Source organism: Aulostomus chinensis, chromosome 15 (genome assembly GCF_037954235.1).
Source record: "Aulostomus chinensis isolate RoL2024-O1b breed Wild chromosome 15, RoL_Achi_v1.0, whole genome shotgun sequence".
Taxonomy (NCBI): Eukaryota; Metazoa; Chordata; class Actinopteri; order Syngnathiformes; family Aulostomidae; genus Aulostomus; species Aulostomus chinensis.
Genome location: NC_141334.1, coordinates 20864780 through 20889389, shown reverse-complemented (window position 1 = coordinate 20889389; position 24610 = coordinate 20864780).

Genomic DNA, 24610 nt, shown 5'->3' with positions numbered 1-24610 from the left:
CTGCAGGAGCGCGTCCTTTACTGCGACACAGACTCTGTGATCTTCACATCTCAACCAGGGAAGTGGGTCCCCCCAACAGGTCCGTTATCTGGGTGATTTAACAGATGAGTTAGAGGATGGGGATTTTATCACAGAGTTTGTGTCTGGAGGGCCCAAGTGTTGCAAGTGTTGTGCAAGGGTGCGACATTAAACTCTGTCAACTCCAAAACCGTCACCCCCCAATCCCTGAAGGGCTTGGTTCAATCATTTGCAGCCAATAAAAACACAGACGCCCACTTGACAGCTGTGTCAAGCGTGATAAAAAGTGATTCCACCTTAAAAATGACACAGTAGTTAAAAGAGTTCAGGTAGTTTATAACAAGCACCGGGTGTTTCCCGATTACACCTCTCTGCCTTACGGTTTTTAAAAATGGATTCTGGTTTTGGCCCCCGGTTAAAACCCTCTTTTAGCATGGTGGTGAGTGGCCCATCTCATTGTGGAAAAACTTTTTTTGTTAAAGATATTACAGAAAATGCGCAGCGGATTATTTCACACCCTATAGACAACGTCGTTTACATTTATTTGTGTGACGATTCTCTACTACCGCCTGAAAAAAATAAACTATTAATTATTGACTTGATGAGTGACGCCAGTGGTAATATAGAAGTTCAAAATGTTTTTACAAAATATGTACATCATCGAAATCTTAGCTGCATATATCTGGTGCAAAATCTGTTTATCCAAGGCAAAGCCAGCAGGACCATAAGCCTAAACACCAACTATCTGGTCCTTTTCAAAAACCCCAGGGACTGTTATCAAACCTCATTATTAGAGAGACAGATATTTCCCGGAAACAGCAAATATTTTTTAGAGTTGTTCAATGTCGCAACCTCCGCCGCTTACGGGTACCTATTCATAGATTATAAAGCAAAGACCCCTGATCATTTGAGACTCAGAAGCAATCTTTTGGCTAAGAAGACGGTCGTCTATGTGCCTAAAAAAGATTAGAAAAAAAGTTGACGTTTTCACGCGTTCAAAGAAACCTCCCACTGCTCGAACTGCTATATAAGTCACCGCCGAATATGACATTCGACAATTGACAAGGGGTCATTGTTGCAAATTCGGGCTCCGATCTCATCATTTCTCTGTGTGAAATAGCGCTTAATGTGCTAAATGGGAACATACCTCTAAAAACTAGGCAATACAGACAGCTTAAGAAGAAGAAAAACAGATCAGACTCATTGCAGACAAAAAAGTCAAACTCGTTAAAAGAGAAAATCTGTAAACCAGTCTGGGGGCTTTTTTCTGCTGCTGTTAGGTACTGCAATCCCTTTCATTGTTGACCTCGTCCGGAGAAAGTAGAGGGGGCCCTGGAATATGCGGATAAATATGCATGTGGTAAAGAAAAAACACACAGTGCTGGCCACAGGAGACAGCCTGATGGCTTTCAACCTGTTTTTCTGAACAAGACAGCTATAGAGTTTTTCCATAAAAAAGTGTTTATGTATTCCCAAAGCTGTTGAAAAAGCATCTGTTCTTGTCTTTTGGGATGTAAAGAGCTAGCCAATGCTCTCCGGGCAGATGTGACGGATCTGTGTTAACAATCGTCATTGCAGGAAACCACGGTATTTTCCTTTTCGGGAGCTCATCACACGCCAGTACACCTAAAAAACACTGGTCTCCCTTCAGTATTTTTTTAACAACTCCGGTCAGCTCGGCGGTGTTCATGGTTCTCAGTAGTAGTCCAGCAGCACCTGTCTACTGTTTGATATCTCAATGACTGGGTCAAACACTGAATAACAAATGAGGTTAACAGTTCTGGCTAGGGAATTTTTGAATCGCGCCTCCAATCTCACATTTCCAGACATGATCAGAGAAACGTTTCCGCCATGACCCTCGTCAGGTTCCAGGTTGAAACAAAACAGGGTGTAGCCAGACCCAAATTCTGTTCTGTTTATGGCTAGTGATCTGTCCTTCAGGTGTCGACCCGTGCTTTGAAAGAGTTGAAAGTACTCTCTTACATATTGACCATTTGGGAAATGTGGTTGAAACGGCCTGGCTGGATAGGGTGCACCATCAACATACAGGCTGATGAACTCGGTGTTGCAATGCTGAAAATCAAATGGTTTCTGATATATGACCCTGTGTAGGCCTCGTTATCAACAAAGCATACAATTACAAATTTCGGAACCTGGCCATTGTAAAGGTTTTCCTGATTGCACACCCTAGTGCCCTGGGGGATGGAGAATGTCTTTAAGGCAACTCTGTTGATTGCGGATTTTGCGTTTGTGTGTTGGAGGGCTCTGCTGTGAGCTAGTCTGACAGCGGGAGAGATGGAGACTTTTTTCACAAATGTGCTGGCTTACACGATATTGGCTTTATACAACACATTTTGTGGAGTCATCAGACAAAACTGGTCTGTAAAGCGTATAAACTTTAACGATATGTCGACTCCATTGAGCATAAGTTTTTCTGGGAAAAACAAATCAGCATGTATCGGTGCTATTAGCTCGACAATTCTGTGGTGTATGGCTCCTCTGTGGGCGAGTCTGGGATTAGCACCAGTTATAGACGTGTCGTTTATGTGATTATGGCCGTCTTTACGAAACAGCGCATTGCTAAATTGTGTGTTCAGGGTGTCCGTGTTATAATTGATTAAACATTCAATTATACCCCTGTATGGATATGTGTTGAAGCTCTGTGTGATCAATCTATCCCCTATTTTAACATCAACTTGAGAAAATAACGTGCATCCGGGGTAGTTCATAAACCCCACGTCAGCATGACCGTCCAGAGCCGTCCCATCCGGGTTTTGGATCCGCACTCGTGTGTAGATATATGAGTCGTTCAAATCCAGGTAATCCTCGCCGCATGCCGAAATATAGAACTCCAGGGGGCCATTGTCTTTGAGAGCTGAGACTGGTGCTACCTCCTCATATGTAGATTTCTCAATAGACGTCTGCGTGTATGGGACTGTGAACAGGTCGAACTCGGTTTTCACACACTCTCCTGACTGGGTGTGAATCAGCGACATTTTGTTAAAATATGTCTCTTATCGCTGGTCTTCCGCGAGCTGATGATGTTGCTGCCTTCTGTCTGGAACGACTATGTGTTCTGGCAGGTGTTTTATTCCTCTTCTTCTTTTTAGGGGCGGTGACACTGGGGGGTCTTTTTCTCGGTCTTGCGCTGCGTACAATAAACCCATTTCCTTCCTGATACCCCGGCATGGCACTTCTCACTATGTTTGAAACCACATCTCCCATAATGCCGTGGCTGCTGTCTTTAAATGAGGTTTTGCTATATTGAAACCTCTTCGCAGCAGTGGCAGGGCCATCCTGATTAAACTGCGAAACATCCCCCCCAGACCGTTACCATATTGGGTGCTTGTCCCTATGAAACCCGGCATAGCCCCACCTGCTTGGTTCATGTAATATGTCATATATCGCCCATCGTCGCTCACGCAAGGGGCATACATGGCTGCAATCTTTTTTAAAAATTGTTCTTCACAGGTCTAAAGTGTAATTTCACGATCGCCTTCCCATACATAAACGGTATGTGCTCGTTTTGATCGTTTTTGAAAGATATCTCCATGTCGTCAATAATAGATTTGGAGAGCGATGTGTTGTGCGGCTTGTCAAAAGTCAATGTGGGCATGTGTCAGGGCTCGTCAGACACATTTATACACGTCAAGAGAGACACGGCTGTCGCCGACCAGCTGGTAATCCACGATATCGCTATAAATAAATTGTATCGCCCCCCATGGATGTCTGCGGAGAAGGGGGCTATATGTTTCATTGGAATAACTGGCGAATAAATCTCAAACTCCTCACCTGGGGTAAAACCCAGTATTTCAGCTAGTCGCCCGCGCAGCGTGACGGTGGTCATTTGAGTAGCATCTTGCGTTTTGTTAATAGACGGTTCAAACCACCCGATGTAAACCCTATTGCTGATGTTGTACGCAAAGTGTATGGCGAGCTTTGCGTTAACCTCTTTTAAAATTCTAGAGATTGAATCATAATGTGCCACCGTTAGCATAATGTCTTTTGATTCCACAGTCTTTGTCACATGATTAGTCGTCGTCACGGTGATGACGGCATCGGAGGCAGGAAAACAAGCCCAAATCTTGGGTTATTGTATTTCAATAACACCCACCTCATATGGCTCATTTAAAACAATAGTCCTGGCCAGTTTTTTTCCTGTAGTTCAATATCTTGTTATTAGGATAAACGTGTGCTGATGCATTACTAGGCAGCGTGATGTAGAACCCATTCTTTTTATCCATCTCGTGGCGCGCCAGAATGCAGAATGGTTAACACTGTGATTTATGATACATCAACGATATCACGGGCATCAACCCAACTATTAAATTTCTCAGGCCACCCCAACCACTTTACCAGAACCATGTTTCTGCCCGCCTTTTTTCCGGGACAGTATTTTCTCAATTATAAAGCATTTGTTTTACTATCACATGCTGCAGCTCCTGAGCATAAAATGTTCCTCGAACCGGCTCACCCGCCATGTCTGTTAATCTGTATATGGGCGGGTCTCTGGCCACACGCTCTGTCATGGTAAAGTGTTCATCTGTAAAAGTCTGTTCATAACCCTTTCTAAACACGCCTCGCAGCTTTGATATTCACACTGTGTCCCCCACCTTACAGTTAAAAGGTGTGACTTTGGAATTTGGTCTTGTTTTGTACAAATTGTGAAAGACTATGGCCTCATTTTCACTTTTCACATCACAAGGAGCCATTTTAATTGATCTGTGAAAAGACTTGTTGTACGCACTGACCAGCTCCTGGATCACGTCCACATACCTCCTTGAATTAACAGATGTTAAATACCTCCACATACGTCTCTTCAAGGTACTGATAACCGCTCCACAACACTAGCCTTGGTCTCAATCAGGGTGGAAAAATGTACTATATTATGTGTCTTCATCAGCCTCTGAAAGTGTTTATTATAAAACTCTGTTCCCGCATCTGTCTGGAGTTTTACAGGGACGCATCCACTGCTCAAAATGTCAGCAAACGCCTTTGTCACACTTGCCCCGCTCTTAGATCTTAGACAGCGTACCCATGCATATTTACTGAACACGTCTACACACGTCAGCAAATATCTCACATTGTTATTGTCGTCAGAATACTCGCCCATATCAACCAGATTAGCCTGAAATTGCTTGTCAATACCACTGACCAGTACTCTATTGCGATGAAAGTGTTTAAAAGCCCTGGCGTGCAATGTGTAGGCATCCTGGCCCACTAAAAAAGTTTTAACAGTGTCCAAGTCAGGTGTAGCAGCCCCTGTCTCGCTAGCTGCCTTACGCAGACTGTTTATACTCCCAAGACCCCCTGGGTGCGAGGGGTCGTAATAAATATTATGCAGTATGGTGTTCATGGTCAAGACAAACCGCAACTGATCACGTGTTGGTTAAGCATCATAGATTTATTTTAAAATCCTGACACACACACACACACACACACACACACACACACACACACACACACACACATAGATACAATCTATGACAACTACAAAATTTTTAAAAGAGTGAAAGCTGGTTACAGCTGCAGATCAGAACAATTTTTGAGCAGCTGGTGGTTTGGGCTCCCATGTGTTTGAGATTTTCACCCGCTCGTGGTATATCAACCAGAAGTTTTCATGCTTGCTCACAGTGTCACTCTGCTTGTCGAGGATGGCCGCAAAGTTGTCAACCACATACACAATGTCTACAAAAACCCCTGCCTTGAACAACTACCACATACCTACACCCTGTAGGAGCTCATCAATGCTTCCTTGGCAGGGTGCAGAAAGCTGTCTCATGCGTTCATCATCAGTCTGATTTGATACATCATCAAAAATAAGGCGCTTCCTAACTCCTGCAAAAGCTGTGGGCACCGTGTCCTTCTTGATGACTTCTTGTAAGGCATTAAACACCTCACACAAAGCTGGTCTGTTGCACCACTGTACAAAAAAAAAGTCTTCAAATTCTTTTGGGCCTTTTTTTGTTCTATCGAGACATGTTGTCAGGTACAACACAGCACCATCGTTACAAGCTCTATATGATTTGGGTCCTGATGAGCTGTGCCATCGGGACATGTACAGCTCGGTGTAGCCTGTTATATGGCTACTGTGAAACTTTGCGCACAATATATCATAAAAATGAGACCAATCACGAATAGACATGCCGTGAGCGACTCCGTATGAGTCAACGCATGCATCGCCCATGCTCAGATAAACTTTACAGTCTTCATATTTAACTTTATACACATACCGAAAAACTCCTTCAACAGCCTCCTCATACTTTAGCGCAGCGCTCTCATCTACCCGCTTCTTTTTTTTGCATTTTGGCCCATCCTGTTCTACACGATGCTCTGACATACCATCAGGATGTGTAGCCATTTCTGGTGAGTCTGCTTTAGGCGTTGAAAAAATCCGATGGGATGATCCGATCATGATGCTGGGATCTGGAGTCGGTGGAGTGGCACGGTGCCGTCTGTTTCTTATAGGAACCGCGTGTGAGGATGGGGCCGGGCTGTGTTCTCATAGGATGCCAGCCGCTGTGGGCGGTGTTTTTAAACCTTGTGAGATGCCGCCATGTCGGGACTTGTAAGGGCTTGAGTTTACTTTTAAATGCAGTATTTTACAAAATCAAATATTTTAGCGAGAATGGGTTACTACAGAACCCCTTAAAATAGATACTCATGTTTAATTACTTTTTCAGATTTTATCACACTGGCCCCTTTAACAAGCATGTCATCACAGAAAACAAGAACGCACATAGTGTTTAAAAATGTTGATATTTACTTAACTCTTCAGAGTATACAGGGGGAAAAAAAAAAAAACAGCCCACATTGAAAATAACCTCACTTTGGCTGCCATGTGTTTGAAATCAAGCGGTGCACCCTCATCTGCGCACAGAAAAGACAGCGGTATTAAAACAGGACATTAAACACAAACGCATTAATATTTAGTTAGTGGGGAAAAAAAGAATAACAAACTCACCGCTGCTCCGAGACATTTCCGTGGTCTCATGGAACGCGGGGCCCCCGTTACCTTCCGCATATTGCAAGACAAACCTAGACTTAAACGCACACACACAAACAACATGCGGGGCATATGGTCAGACACCCCCCAATAACCCGAATTAAGTCTACATCAAACACGTTTAATAATACCACAGATTGTTGTGAGCTGCCGTAGAGGAAACGGGCACGTTTGTGCGCACAGAAATAACAGCGGTATTAAAACACAAAGTTAAACATAAACAGATTTTAAAAAATTGGCATTGGGGAAAAACTTACCATTAACCAGAGTCATGTCCATGATTCACCAGAAAAAACACGGGCGTGAGTCCACCGGTCTACACCTTGGGTTGGAAACGATACAGCAACAAACTCTGGCCGTATTTAAGTATTAGCCCAGAATCCCATATGACTAGCGGAACATGTCCAGGCATGTTTACGTCCTGCCACAGTATCCTATTGTTTGCAAACTGCGCTAAACCAGAAACGGAAACAGACATGCCCCTTTTCAGCGCGGGTGGTGCACGCGCACGAGGACGCGTATTCACATGCAAGCACAAAAGTACCATCTTATTACTACTTGTGGAGTATCGGATGACTGTACATCTGTTTGGAGCCCTTTCCTCACCAAGCTGTGTGAATTATGCACTGAGGAAAACCGCAGATGCAGGTCATTTTCCAGCAGAAGTGGTCGCTACAGTAAAGAACAATTTTTATGTCGATGAATATCGTAAGTCCCTGCCTCCTGAGGAAGAAGCAATACAGATGGTCAAGAATCTGACTGCACTCTGCCATAAAGAAGGATTTCATCTCTCCAAGTGGATGAGCAACAGTCGATCAGTACTGATATCCATTCCACAAGAAAAGAGAACAAAGGAAACAAAGGAGCTGGATTTGGATCAGGAGAGTCTACCACTTGAGAGGGCTCTAGGACTGCAATGGTGTGTCGAAAGTGACCAGTTCAAGTTCAAGGCCACCAGCAAATAACAACTACAGACAAGGAGAGGCATCTTGTCAGTGGTCAGTTCACTCTATGACCTGTTAGGATTCCTTGCATCTTTCACCCTGTCACCCAAGTTGATTCTGCAGGAGTTGTGTGAACGACGCTATGCCTGGGACCAGAGCTGGACTGGGACCAAAAAATAGCCCTAGCATTTTTTATTATGACGGCCCACTATGATTACTTATACGATATGCAGAGGTACACAACATACCAGAGTATGTGTGCACATTGTGTTGTTTCAAAAATTTAAATAAAGTGCAGTAGCCTACATGGAAGAGTAATCATGTTTTTAAAAAACTGATACGTTCTTTCACTCCTCACAGAGACTTGCATCTTGGGAGAGATGGCCAGTGTCACAATTCCCATCTTGAAGTGAGGGATGTCAAAGAAACACAGCTAGAGATGTCTTTTCAGTTTTTAATAAAATTGCATTGAGCATTTGCACACTTTTAGCTTACACTTTCTCCAGATACTATTTGACAATTTAATTGAGACTATTTGATAATATTTGATTTGATGAGACACATCCCAAAACATTTTAATTGTTAATTCCAAGGGCTATCATCATTTCTGTCATTTCGGTGTCTTTCTGACTGCATGCTAGCTTTGGTGTGTAGGCTACCTGCACAGCCGCACAGCCACACACACACACACACACACACACACACACACACACACACACACACACACATACTCAACAGCCCTCCACCGTGAAATGTCCCTCTTCACTTCATTACTACTTCTTTCTGGGCTGGCCTGTCCATGCCTGCCTGGGAAAAAGACATCTTTCCACACTTCTCTCAGCAGTGGTCAGAGTAGCTCAAGGACTTGGAGAAGATGGCAGAGTTCAAGGTGCATAAGCTGAAGACCGCAATAGCCTGGCTACTGAGAGTCAAGCAATGTCTCATGCTGCTGCGACAGAAAAGAAACGAAATCCAAACAGCTGTCAGTAAAGATGAAAAGGACCTGGAAAGGCAAAACACTGAAGTGACCAAGAGAATAAAAGACTTCAAGAGCACACTTAGTGGGCAATGTCTATGTCCTGAAGACCACACCAAGGCAGAAATGGCGATTGTGTCGCCACACTGAAGAGTGGTGTCACTGTAAAGAAAGACAGTCAGCTTTACAAGCTGGAGCTGCTGTTGGAGGAAGGAGTCCTGCAAGTTGGTGGCCATTTGAGGAGATCATCAGTGCCAGAGGAAACTAAACACCCTGTTATCGTGGGCAAAGGTCTTCATGTTTCCACACTCATTATTTGCCACATCCATCAGCATTTGGCACATGGAGGGAGGAATCATGTGTTGAGCCACCTCAGGAAGAAATACTGGATCACCAACACCAATTCTGCAATAAGAAAAGTCATTTCAGGGTGTTTCACTTGCAACCATCAACAAAGAAGATCACTGACCAAAAAAATGGCTGACTTGCCACAGGAAAGAGGACCCTGACCCTTTCACTAATGAGGGGGTGGACTACTTCGGCCCCATCGATGTAAAGAGGGGAAGAAGCGTTCTTAAAAGGTACGGAGTGATGTTCACCTGCCTGACCACCAGATATCCATCTTGAAACAGCATATAGATTCCTGTATAAATGCAGTGAGAAGATATATCTGCAGAAGGGGACAAATGTCAACATTTGATCTGACAATGGCACAAATTTTGTTGAAGGTAACAGAGCTGACAGAGGCTCTGGCTGCCATCACTAACAACAAGATCCAAGGTGCTCTACTGCAAGAGGGAGTGACTTGGAATTTCAATCCCTTTGCAGCCTCTCATCATGGCGGGATGTGGGAGCACCTAATACGCATGGTGAATAAAGTGCTCACTTTAGTGCTGCAACAACAGATCCTGGATGATGAAGGTCTGCAAACGGTCCTCAGTGAGGCAGAAGCCATCTTGAATAGCAGACCCATCACCACCATATCAGATCAGCCGGATGATCTCAAGGCACTCACTCCTAATCACATGCTTTTCTTGAAAGGAAAGTCAGCATTGCCTCCTGGACTTTTTGAGAAGAAGGATCTATATGTCAGGAGGAGGTGGAAGCAGGTACAGCATAAGGCTGACCTGTTCTGGACCAGATGGATATCTGAGTACCTACCTATGATGCAAGAAAGGCAAAAACTGTCAAAGAGGATAGGGGAATCTGTGTCCTGGAGACATTGTCATCATTGTGGATGAAACAGCCCCCAGAGGCTTGTGGATGCTGGGAAGGGTTCTGGAAGCCATGCCCGACACCAGAGGCCTAGTACGCTCTATACAGCTGCAAACAAACACCAGTGTGCTGGAATGGCCTGTCACGCAGTTTTGTCTACTACTGGAGGCTGCTGACCAATATGTTTGATGTTCAACCATTATAACCATAATTCTACCATTCCTCTGGACTGTCTCTAATGAAGAAGATTGGTTGATAATCTTCATTTTCTCTGATGTGCACACATTTTTCTCAAAGATTAGTCTAATCCCTGTCTTCTTCTTCTTCAATTTTTGCTACTTTGTACTGTTTAAAGGTGCCACACTTTTTAAAACATTCAAGGCAATTTCACAGGAGGCCATAATAAAATCTTTCAAAACAGAATGAATGAGTTTTCACTAAATGCAAGAAGCATTCAGCACATTTTAATATAAACATATTTTCTCTCAAGCAGTCAGACATGAATTTATTTGTTCTTAGGTACATGCACAATGCAGGTCTGAAAAAAAAGTCAGTTCTGAGGTGAATATTATTGGGTGTTCTTGCTTTGGAATCAATCAACAAATAGCCATAAAGAACACTGGTTGAATCATCAAAGCATGACAGTGACGGATACCAACACCAGGACTCACCAAACCAGGTGGGTGGGGAGTAAACCAGAAGAAGACTTCTCCCCAAGGGAAACTGGAAGAGAGGAAGTATGGAATGTAGGGCAGAGAAGTTTGAGGGCTGATCAAGGCAATGATGATGAGGTCGCAGTCAAGGATGTGGCAGGAAGGGACTGTAACCCTCCCAGTTGACAAAATACTGGAGACCCCCCCCCCCCCCACAACGAGACCAGGAGCCAAAAAAAAACCATCGATAAAATAAAAATTCATCTTAGCATATGGGCTAATGACTATTCATCACTACAATTCTATAATTCTACAATTTCATTTAGCAGACGCTTTTGTCCAAAGCGACGTACAACACAAGCAAGAATTTAGACCTAATTAAGGAAAAGTCCATAGGAAGCGCAAAAGTGCTTCAGTTGTGATTTGGTCACAGGTACTGCCATCTAGTGGCAGAAGAAGTGTCGCCCCCCTCCCTTTTTTTTTTATATAACAGACATACAACATCACACAACACAGTTAGTGCTACATAATCACTGAGTGCTGGGTCTTGGACCCTCTGATTTATTCTACCCCAAAGACGAGAAGAGTCAGGTTAAGTGCCTAGGTGCTCTCTGAACAATTGAGTCTTCAATTGTCTCTTAAAAGTAGAAAGGGACTCAGCAGAATGCACAGAGTTGGGTAGTTCATTCCACCATTTGGGAACAACAGAAGTGAAGAGTCTGGCTAGGGATTTGGAGCAGCGCTGGGCTGGAAGCACCAGGCGTCTTTCGCATGCAGAGCGTAGTGGCCGAGAAGGAGAGTAGACCTGGATGAGGGATTCCAGGTAGGCTGGAGCCGTTCTTGTGATTGTTTTGTAAGCCAAAAGAAGTGCCTTGAATTTGATCCTGGCTGCCACTGGAAGCCAGTGAAGAGAAACCAGCAGCGGGGTGACATGCCCTTTTTGGCTGGTTGAAGACCAGACGTGCTGCTGCATTCTGGATCATCTGCAGAGGCTTGAATGAGCATGCAGGGAGGCCTGCCAGAAGAGAGTTGCAGTAGTCAATGCGTGAGATGACAAGAGCCTGAACCAGAATCTGTGTGGTCTGTTAGGTCAGGAAGGGTCTGATCTTCCTGATGTTGTAGAGGGCATAACGGCAAGACCGAGAAACTGAGGCCACATGAACCTTAAAGGTTAGCTGGTCATCAATCATGACACCCAGGTTTCTGGCTGAGTTTGTGGGCGCAAGTAGGCTTGAGTCAAGTTGGACACTGACCTGAGGCTGAACAGATGGACAAGCTGGAAAGACCATAAGTTCAGTCTTAGAGAGATTCAGTTGAAGGTGGCGTTCCTTCATCCATGTGGAGATATCAGCCAGACACACTGATATACGAACTGAGACCGTTCTGTCATCAGGTGGAAAAGAGAGGAAAAGCTGAGTGTCGTCAGCATAACAGTGGTAGGAGAAGCCATGGGAGCGGATCACTGCACCAAGTGAGGTGGTGTACAGAGAGAAGAGAAGGGGACCAAGCACTGACCCCTGAGGAACCCCAGTCGATAGGCCATGTGACCTAGACACCTTTCCTCGCCATGACACTCTGAAGGATCTGTCTGTGAGGTAGGACTTGAATCACAACAAGGCAGAACCAGATATGCCGAGCTCAGAGAGTGTGGAGAGGAGAATGTGATGGTTCACCGTGTCAAAGGCAGCAGACAGGTCCAGCAGAAGTAGGACAGAGCACTGACCAGCAGCTCGAGCTCGTCTCAGTGACTCAGTGACTGACAGGAGTGCAGTCTCAGTGGAGTGTTCACACCTGAAGCCAGACTGAAAAGAGTCAAGTAGGTTGTTGTTCCGCAGATGTTCAGAGACCTGGTTAAATACTGAGCGCTCCAGTATTTTTTGACAGGAATGGCAGAAGTGATACTGGCCTGTAGTTTTCAACCTTGGCGGGGTTGAGATTAGGCTTTTTGAGCAGTGGGGTGACAGGGGCCTGCTTAAAAGTAGCAGGAAAAATGCCAGTTTCCAGGGAGGAATTGACAATGTGTGTGACTGCAGGTTTGATAGTGGGCAAAATGGTCTGCAGGATGCTGGTGTGAATTGGATCGAGAGGACAAGTTGTAGGTTTTGAGCTCAGGAGAAGTCTGGGGACTCCATCTTCGCTCAGGGGAGCAAAGGAGAAGAGTGAAGCAGCAGTGGCAGGTTAGTGCTGACTGGACTGGTCAGGCTCAGAGAACTGGTTGCTGATTGCAGCAACCTTTTCAGAAAAAAAAGGAGGCAAACATGTCTGAAGTCAGCACAGTGGAAGGCTGAGCAACTGGAGGCGAAAGCAAGGAATTAAACGCCATAAACAGTTTTCTGGAATCAGAAGTGGCACAGATCTTGTTCTGATAGAAGGCTTTCTTAGCGGACTGTAAGCATGAGGTGAAGGAAGCAAGTTTCTGTTTGTATAAGGACAAGTCAGTGGGTTCTTGGGATTTACGCCACTTTCTTTCTGCTGCCCTGAGTCCAGCTCTTTGTTCTCTCAGAACTTCAGAGAGCCATGGACTTGGTTGTTTTTTCTTGGCTGGTTTGGACACCAGGGGGCAGAGTTTGTCCAGAGAGGATGCCAGAGAGGAACAGAGTGTTTCTGCAGCCTCATGAACAGAAAGTGAGGAGAAGTGCGAGTGGTCAGGCATGACGGACTTCACCTCATCAGACAGCTGTGCTGCTGTGAGGGATTTCAGGTTTCTGCGGAAGGAAACCGTCTGTGTGGGTGTCTGCAATTGCGGAAAGGCAGCCGCAAATTTGACCAAGAAATGGTCTGACAGGTGGCGTGGGGTAACTGTCACATCTGTTATGGAGCAGTTACGAGTCAGCACCAAGTCAAGGACTTTACCAGCTTTGTGGGTGGGAGGATAAGGAGCTAGTTCGAGTGCAAAGGAGGAGATGAGTGCCAGGAAGTCGTTTGCCAGAGTTCTGTCAAGGTGAATGTTCATGTCTCCCATGACAATCAGCGGTGTGCCATCATCAGGGATGTCAGAGAGTAACATGTCCATCTCAGAGACAAAGCCATCCAGATTACCCCCTGGTGGGCGGTACACAACCAGAATATATGCTTTGATGGGAGCAGTGACACTTAAAGCATGATATTCAAATGTTGTCTCACTGTTCGACGGGCGTAGTGCAGAAAAAGACCAGTTCTCGGGAATGAGCATGCCAGCACCGCCTCCTCGTCCAGTAGAGTGAGGGGTGTGGCTTAGTGTGGCAGACTCAGAGAGTGCAGCTGGGGTAGCAGTGTTTTCTGGGCGGATCCATGTCTCAGTCAGGGCTAGGACCTGAATGGCTGAGAGTTTCATCAGTGAACTGATGAATTCTGTCTTATTGACTACGGACTGACAGTTCCAAAGACCAAACGTGACCAAGTGTGGGCTGGGACCACTTTCTGGGAGTGCGGACAGGTTTTGCAGATTGCATTTCAGGTAGACTGTGCATTTTTTCCGATTGCCAACAATGACCGGGATGTGTGTGGGACACATTGTGCGATAAACTTAGGTTGGACAGGCAGCAGCGGTGGTCGGTGTCCTAGCTCGATGGACTCGCGCACGTAGACTCGCAGGTCTTACCTTTTGTGGTCTTAAACGCTTTGTGAGCTGACGCTTTCGCTGACGCTCACTGTTCTCAAGATCATTTGTACCCCACAAGATGAGACCTTGCATGGAGCCCCAGGTCAAGGGAGATTGTCAGTGACCTTGTATTTATTCCATTTTCTAATAATTGCTCCAACAGTTTGTAATGCCTATCAGGATTGGTATGATAGAGTACAAGTATGTAAGGATCTATAACAATAATTGGACCAGTAACAGAAGAAAAGAATTCGGAAGAGCCCAGATAAAGAGAACCCCAATAACACACGACACAGAATTAAGGCTTCTTTTTATTTTGTGTGAGTGTAAAGTCATTTTGTATAATGACGCACAAGACAATAGTTCGACGTAAAGCACCAATTAAAAGATGACAAAGAGAAAATAAAAATACACAAGCCAGCAAACAAAAAAAATACCCTCGTTCTCTGAGTCAGCATTGGGGCCCGTTCTCCTCTGTCCTCTTCAATGGGTGTGTAGTGTAATATCAGTGTAAGTGTAAGTGTTCGCCCTACCCCACAGTCCGTGCGGAAGGCAGGTTGGAAAATCCCTCACGATACCAGTGACTCGAAACAGCTCGCCACCCAGCTTGGGGCTGGGAATCCTGGGATCTTGGGTTCCGGTCTCAATTCCTGCACTCGCCTCTGGCAGAACACGCAGACGATGGAAGGTGGACGAGAACCTCTCGACGAAATCACACACAAAAAACCTGACCGCTGGGTCGCGGAACTCACAATTTCTATGGTTTCCTCCTATCAGGTCGGCATATACATTTCTTTTCTTGCGCTGCATACGCGCTCTTTTCTTTCTCTCGCTTTTTTTTCTTTTTTCTCTCAGCTCACACGAAACAGCAGCATGGAGACAGTTTAATTCAGGAAGTCACAGCCTGAAGGTCACTCGTCCGAGATGGCCACCTGAGCTCACAGAGCTCACCGATTAGCTAGCGAGAACCCGTGATCAAAGGATATATTTATTTTTTTATTCATTTTAACTCGTTTTTAACACAGGAAAATAAATCTATTTATACATGTATATTTTAACTTGTAATTTAAATGAATTATTTAAAGGGGAATATTAACTTTAAAAATTATCTTAATTTAGGACCTGGGTTACAAGTTGAACTCTTTCCAGCCAGTTGCTTGCCTATTGTAGATTGGCTCATCCTAGTCTTGTGCAGGTGTACAATCTTGTCCCTGGTGTCCTTAAGACAGCTCTTTGGTCTTGGCCATGGTGGGGAGGTCATAGTCTGACTGATTAAGGGTGTGAACAGGTGTCTTTTATACAAATAACAAGCTCAAAAAGGTGCCATTGATACAGGTAATGAGTGGAGGATAGAAGAGCTTCTTAATGGAGAAGTAACAGGTCTGTGAGGGCCAGAATTCTTGCTTGTTTTTAGGTGCTAAATACTTATTTTCTCCACAATTATACAAATAAATTCTTTGAAAATCATACAATTTGATTTCCTGGTTTGTTTGTTTTTTACATTCTGTCTCTCACATTTGAAGTGTTCCTATGATGAATATTACAGACCTCTCGTCTTTTTAAGTGGGACAACTTGCAGAATTGGTAGCTGCCAAATACACTCTTTCCCCACTGTATATACACTGTGCACATTTATGTGTAATGCTTTAAACATTTTGACATGTTTTACCTTTTCCTTGTTTTATTTCATGAAAATAATATAACAATAACAGTGCATAACCTGTTCTTTTTGAAGAATGAAGTTTCATACAGTTATAGCCAAAGGCATTCCAAAAATATGGAGGCAAAATTAATTTTCAATATGGTCATCTTTAAAAATGGCCACAATGACTTTCTTATCAATTCCCTTATAAGGGATGGATATTAACCTGATGTGGAGGTCCTAATTAGTTTAATTTGTCTATCAGAGGATGGGGTTTATGTATGCTGGGTATTAGTAGCTGGGACTTTGATCAGGATTGTTGTGGCTTACACGGGTTTTATATTTGCAGCATCACATGAAACATAGAAAATTGTATATAGTGGTTGGTCAAATGTGTTTACAGGACTCTTGCCAGTATTTAGGTGTTCCATGGCTTTGCCAATATCAACAAGAGAATGTTTGATCAAGGAGAGCAGTGGAACATGCACCATCTCATTTCCTACTAAAAAATAGCGGTCGCAAGAAAGTTGCGCACGCAGAAAAAAAATCCGGATGTATCAATCGGTGCGAGCGCCAGTATTCACTCACGTTTCCTTGATACATCCCAATGAGCGTGGAATTGAGCGCAGATGACGGAGTGACTGGGCCCTCCCCCGTTATGCCCACCTATAAATACGCAAATTTATCAGTGTCAGTACAAAAAAACAAAACGTGAGTGGGATAAGGTGTGTGAGAGGGTGAACGCGGTTGGTTCGGAGCAACACACTCCCGCCGAGATTAAGTGGTCGGAGCTCAAGGTGGGGGTCAAGCAGCGTACAGCTGCCCACCGGAGTAGTGCCGGCCAGACAGGTGGGGGTCAGGGAGAGGGGCACCTGACGGAATTTGAACGGCAGGTGGTGGCAGTCATGGGCAGCACCTCTGGGGGGGGGATTCTCGACGCCACCCACACTGACTCCGAGAGCCTGGAGGGTAAGTGGCAACTCCATTTCTTACGCAATATTTCCACATGCTTTGCCACAGATGTAAACGCAACAAATACACAGAATCAACCATTTAAATAGACCAAAATGTTTAATGTTTAACAGAAATTGATCCGTCAGCCATGCCGCCGACGAGCAGCACCGCTGCCGGCTCCTGCGCCAGCCTTTCCGCCACCTCAGAGTTATCCACCAGGACCAGCGGCATTCGGGCCAGCCCGTCCCCCGGCCCCAGCACCATGTCGACAAGTGACAGACGGTCCTCCAACCCACCCAGACCCAGCGGCACAAGTTTTTCTTGCGTAAACAGCGTTGATACATGAGGCCCCTGGTCCTTTTTCCTGCATCCCTGTAGGACAATGTTCACCAGGATAAGCAACAACATTGGGAGAGAATCCTCTTGGTATCTTTAAAGTAAGCCATGAAATTGTTGGCCACACAAAATATATGATGGCAGACAGTCTATGCAGCACATACAATGTGCAAAGTATCTGGCTTTGGCAAGAGCAACACCACCATCATCTTCAAAGGCCATCAGGACATGTCTCTACTTCCGTATGACTGCATAAAATGGAATTCAGCAGGAATCCTCTCTTATGCAGAGTTAATTCTTGTATCAACCTTTACTCCAAGCTGTTCCATTTGTGACTTTTAGAGCAGGGCAAGTTCAGCCAGTTTGAAGATTAGTGCTGTCACCTAATCTTGCCTGATCTCTTCTCTGTAAACGACCAGCTCAGCAAACACAGTGTCAGAGAGTGATGGTGATATTCCCTGGCCTTCTAAACTGGCCTCTCTGGCCTGATTATAGAATCCTAATTGGCACTTGATATAATACTTTGCTTTGATGGACACCATGTCTCCTGCAGTGATGTGATACTTTGCTTTGATGGACACCATGTTTCCTGCATTAAGTTCCTGCAGTAGTTCTGTGTCTTGAAGGAAAGTGTGTGCCTGTTGGCCCGACTGAAATGTTGGCGCAGCTTGTCTCTTTTTAGAAGTATGTGGTAATTTGGATCTTGTGTATGTGTAGTCTATCTCTGGGTCTTGTCTTTCACTGCCTTTTCCGACATGTTTGCTTTCACGCTCCATCCATTTTAGTTGTATTGTACTTCAGCCTGCATGTTTATGCTATTTAGCTGTGCTCACAACCAAGGCCGCTCAAGTACATTGCCCCTCATCCAGTTTTAAAGTGGAAGTGTTGAAGGGAGCTGACCATGTTAATTGAACTGAATCAATTAGCCTACAAGTGAATTGTATCCACTTCCCTTTTCTGTAAACCTGAGAGTTGCAATGGACATGTCAATGCCTCTGCCTTGTCTTGCACATAATATATAGCTTGGCTGTACGAGAAGTTGTTAGTTTGTTAGGGCTCAGTGGTTTTGTTTTCCCCTTTATATTTTCCTTGTCTCCCCTATCCCTCATGTGGGTGTGTCTGTCCATTTTTGTTCCTCCCCTCTCTGAATGTGTTTAGAGCTGAGGAGATTTGTGGAGTTGGTATCCCTGCAGTTAATCATTCACCTGTTGCTGATCTGCAATCAAGCCACCTCCATTGATGCAGACTAAAAGCACTGGCTCATTCCTCCTCCCATCGTCAGATTGTCCATTACCCACCAGTGGTACACTGTCAGGTTCCTTGATTAGATATTCCCATTGAGTGACTGATGAAAATGCTCTGTGTGTAGTTTCCTGGAACCAAGCCATCACCTCTTCTTCAGTCTCACCTGTCTAAATATGGATCATATAAACTTGATGTGGGACTGTTAGTTAGCATTTTGTAAAGTAAAATACACTACCACTGAATTATCACCACAAGCAGTAGATTCCTACTCATTACAGAAATGACATTAATACAAATTGTATTTAGTTGACACTAAATTGCATGCAGGCTTTCATAGCAGTGGTGTCAACAGCATGCTCAGGCTGTGATTCAACATCAGCTCTATTACATTTCCTATAAGACCTGACCACTATCACAGTGATTATTCCTCATTTTACTGACTTGGGGATTCATTAGTTTATTGAACTAGTCAGTTATTTTATCAAAATAACTTTTTTTTATGCTGGTTGCCACCAAACTGGAAAAATAGGTGATCATCTTAAATTGAGAGATAGAGGGGACTTTGCTGCACCTCTATATTAATTACCCCAAATTTGAATGGTCCTTCAAAAATGTATGCATCGACACAGAGATCCATCCTTACCTGACTGATCTACAAACTATTGTGCATTTCAGCGTTCATCAGTCATGGCTGTCATCCTTAAAAAAAAAAAAAAAAAAGAATTAATTCTAATTGCAATTCCCAGGAACCATGTATGGTTGATAAACAAATTTTGTTCCCAATATAATAGTTATCAAGGGTGGCATGCCTCAGAGGTAGAGTTGCCATCAACCAGCAACCAAGCAAAGGGTGGCTGGTTCGATCTTCACTTCCCCCTGTGACCATGTCGAAGTATCCTTGAGCAAGATTCTGAGCCCCTAATTGCTCCTGATGGCTCTGCAACGAGGTGGTGACCCATCCAGTGTGTATCCAACCTCACACCCAATGTCAGCTGGGATGGCTCCAGCCCCCCATGACCCTTAATGAATAAGTGGTCTAGAAAATGGATGGATATAGTAGATATCCGTCACTGATAAGAAAATCAATGAGAATCTTGGGCAGCCATTTTGAAAAATATTTTAGTGGATGCCATGTGGAAAACTCAGATATCCATACATACATATAGTACATACACACATTCCTGTATGTACAAGCTAAATGGACAATGTCTCTCACCCAATAGAAGTTCTTCAGGTCTACAAAATAATTAAGTGACATGTCCATATGTACATTACATCATGTGATTAATTTGACAGCTAAACTGTCAATTTCTCCCTCATGACTATAAACACAAAACATCCTATCAGAACTCACAAACAAAGGTCATCAGGACATAGGCTATACAGCATCTCATATGGACAGATGGACAACAGGCTAGAGTGTAAAGTGATTCCTCACCGAAAAGTGTAGTTTGCCCTGAAAGTCCTCACAAATAGGTGCCTGGAGTTAAAAAGAATGTTTTTTTTCCCTCCTGCATTACTACTGTTTGACTATGAATGTGTGTGTAAATGCAGAAAGAGCCAGCCACATATTTTTAGCTTAAAGTAAAGGGACCTGAAAGCTAACAACAGCTACAGAAAAAGATAACAGAATGGAATCAGAAACATTTGCTTTCAAACTTTCTCAAGATTAAGTATGTATGATAGTTAAGTATGTATGATAATTTGCATCTTCTTTGTCCAACTGTCTTCTTAATAATCTACAAACACAAAGATTTGAGCAAAGAACATGAAAATTATAACCCTTCCACTTTGGTATTGAGCACAAGTAAGTTGGTTCCATAGAATGCATCAGCTGGTCATAGTTTGGAAGTGTTGTAATTTTTTTTTTTTTTTGGCAAAATCTAATTGTTTGTGGATTACTGAGCATAGAGCTGGATAAGGAAGATGTGGCTCACACCATACAATACACTGGAAAGTTTTTAAATTAAGTTTATGTTTAAGGCTTTGAACATTTTTCTTTTTAGAATTTCAAGGATGATTTTTAATGTATCCAGCTGTATGTAAAGCTCTGCCAGTTAACTTTGTCATGTATTTGCATATGTGCATGCTCAACAAAAATAATTTCCCCCATTGGTAGTGTTTGACTGAGGGACTTCTTGGATGACCCAGTGTAAGTGAATCCATTATCAGACAGCCCTCAGGCTCACTTTCAGGATCTATTTTGATCTTCAACAAACAAGTCTGAGCTCTTTATATCAGCTTTATCAGCCAGGAATTGAGTCAGACATTTGTGATTGGTATCCTTAGAGCTTCCCAGCCTCTCTGAGTGATAATTCTACTCCCTATCTTGAGGTCAAATGGTGTGATGAGGAGCTCAGACAAGAGGGCTGTTTTGAGTTTGTCAGCTTAGTGTGCTTTACACTCACATTTCAGCCTGATGCACATACAAAATATTGATTGGCTGCAAAACTGAAAAATGGCAGCAGACCTTGTGATTTATAATGCAAACAGAAATCATTTTCATGAATCATTCATGTCCTTCCTTGCATCACTGCTGCAGCTGGGAGTGACATAATGCACACTGGTTCTTTACAGGAGGAAGCTGCCATCTGCTGGACAAAGACTGAACAATTGCTAAACCTGCTCTTGTTTTGGATGAAAAAATTGGACAAATTAAACATTGCAAATTAAAATCCAATTACACCAATGTCAGTTGCTATTCTTATTAAATTAAATTGTGAAGTCACTTGTGCCTCTAGTACAGCACGATACCTCATGAAGTGGATGCTGTATGAGAGGGCTCCGTAAGTGGATACCACTTGCTTTTAAGATTGATCTTAATTGCAAATAAAATAAAAAAGGAAGCATGTGGTTATACTACTTAGTCCACATGTCAGTAGGGAAGAGGACCCTCTTCCCGAAAAATATATCAAGTGTGTAAATTAAATTTTGACATGATTAGGTCTACCTGTGGCTCTCGGTGCTAAAGCCTTCCCTGGATAACAGAACAGACACTTCCATTAATATTTATGTGCTAGTTACACAGTTCAAGTTAACAAAGCACACTGATTGCCTCAGTTATAAAACAAAAACTATTCCCAAACACCTCTTAAACCTGATTCAGTTCCAAGTGTTTGCTTCAATCTTACACTGGATTAATAACATCTGACAGATTTGAATGCCCGCTGTTTGGATGGTGTTATTTTATTTATTGTAATGAATAGGAGCGGCACAGTGGTGCAGTGGTCAGCACTGTTGCCTCACAGCAAGAAGATTCCGGGTTCGAGTCCCTGCTCGGGCACGGGATCTTTCTGTGTGGAGTTAGTGTTCTCCCTGCGCGGGTTCTCTCCAGGTACTCTGGCTTCCTCCCACAGTCCGAAGACATGCAAATGGGGACTAGGCTAGTTGGATACTAGTAGGTATGACTGAGTGTGAATGGTTGTCTGTCTATATATGTTGGCCTTGATGGACTGGCGACCTGTCCATGGTGTACCCCACCTCTCGCTTGAAAGGCGCTGGGATAGGCTCAAGCCCCCCCCCCCCCCCCCCCACAACCCTTAACAGGACAAGTGGAAGAAAATGAATGGAAATACAAAAAGTAGGCCAGCAATTGGTCAGCTGAATTTAGAGCTACCTCATGTAAACGAAATGTTGTGCGATCCATTTCTAGTTTCAATTTACAGATGCTGCACACTATGAAGTGCAACATGATAACATTTTACAAAAGGCATATAACTGTCACTCTGATTTAAAAGTATTGATTCAACACAATAACCTTTTGAATTATAACAGCACAATTATATAGTGGGGCAAAAAAGAATTTAGGTCAGACACCAATTGTGCAGGTTCACCCACTTAAAGATGAGAGGCCTGTAGTTGTCATAGGTATACCTCAACTATGAGACAAAAATGAGAAAAAAAAAATGATTTTTGAAGAATTTGCAAATCATGGTGGAATATAAAGTATTTGGTCAATAACAAAAGTTCATCTCAATACTTTCTTATATACTCTTTGTTGGCAATGACAGGTCAACATTTTTTGTAAGTCTTCACAAGGTTTTCACACACCATTGCTGGTATTTTGGCCCATTCCTCTATGCATATCTCTTCTAGAGCAGTGATGTTTTGGGTCTGTCACTGGGCAACATGGACTTAAACACCCTCCAAAGATTTTCTATTGGGTTGAGATCTGGAGACTGGCTAGACTACTCCAGGACCTTGAAATGCTTCTTATGAAGCCACTCCATTGTCCACATGGTATTTGGGATCATTGTCATGCTGAAAGACCCAGCCACGTTTCATCAATGCCCTTGCTGATGGATTTCACTCAAAATCTCATGATACGTGGCCCCATTCATTCTTTCCTTAACATGGATCAGTCATCCTGGTCCCTTTGCAGGAAAAACAGCCCCAAAGCATGATATTTCCACCCCCAAGCTTCAAAGTAGGTATGGTGTTCTTTGGATGCAACTCAGTATTCCCTCTCCTCCAAACAAGTTGAGTTACCAGAAAGTTGTATTTTGGTTTCATCTGACAGTCTCCCAATCCTCTTCTGTGTCATCTAAAAGCTCTATAGCAAATTTAAGATGGGCCTGGACATGTACTGGCTCAAGCAGGGGGACACGTCTGGCACTGCAGTATTTGAGTCCCTGGCGGTGTAGTGTGTTATTGGTGGTAGCTAGGGATGCAAATTATCAAGTAATTCATTAATCGATAGTTGTTCCATCTTATCGATGAATTGATAAGCGGCATTTTTTTCTAAGAAGCTTAATTTCCCCCTGAATCAATAGGTTCTATCTACTGTATACGTAACATAAAATGCCATCTTCCTTATGATATACAGACAAAATACAAATCATTCCTTAATCAAAGATGTATTCAGGGTAGGGAACAACAGTCATTCACGAATAGAAGAATGTAATACGTAGACTACTTTGACATGAAAATAAATTAGTGCACAGTCACATGGCAGCAATTCTTAAGTACATTCACAAATACAGGATATATATACACATACATTTTCTTTTGTTAAAAGTGAAGAGTGGATTTTAGCCTGTCAACTGTGATACATGGAGAAACACCGATATATAGCACGTCTGTAGTAACCATGCTACGTATCCGCTGGGTAATACCCTTCTGCCAACGCTGTGGTGATGGTAGGCTGAGAACCACTCGCTCCTTGAAACACAGCTGAATGCGACGTATTTAGGTGGTAATTCAACGAAGTTGTTTTATTTTGAAATACTTCCACATATTTTGCATTTGGCCTCTTTGTCGTCATTAATCAGCTTGAAGTGGCTCCATACTGCACTCCATCTAGACCTCTTCATCCAACATATGTTCCCGCGTGTGCGTCAAGTACGTCTGGCGTCAAGCGCGCCCTCACGTGGACTGATGGGGAATTGCTGGTTCAAAATGCAATTTATTTTAGTTGAGTAATTTCTTATCAACAATTGATTAATTGTTTGAATCCCTAGTGGTAGCCTTTGTTACTTTGGTCCCAGCTCTCTGCAGGTCATTCACTAGGTCCCCCCGTGTGTTTCTGGGATTTTTTTCCCACCATTCTTGTGATCATTTTGACCCCACAGGGTGAGATCTTGTATGGAGTCCCACATCAAAGGAGATTATCAATAGTCTTGTATGTCTTCCATTTTTGCTCCCACAGTTGATTTCTTCACACCAAGCTGCTTACCTATTGCAGATTCAGTCTTCCCAGCCTGGTGCAGGTCTACAATTATGTTTCTGATGTCCTTGGACAGCTCTTTGGTCTTGGCCATAATGGAGTTTGGAGTGTGACTGAGGTTGTAGACAGGTGTCTTTTATACTGATAACAAGTTCAAACAAGTGCCATTAATACAGTTAACGAGTGGAGGACAGAGGAGCCTATTAAAGAAAAAGTTACAGGTCTGTGAAAGCTAGAAATCTTGCTTGTTTGTCGGTGACCAAATATATAATAAAATATAATATAATATATTATAATAAAACTCCTACGATGTGATTTCCTGGATCCCCCCCCCCCCCCCTTCTGTCATAGTTGAAGTGTACCTATCATGAAAATT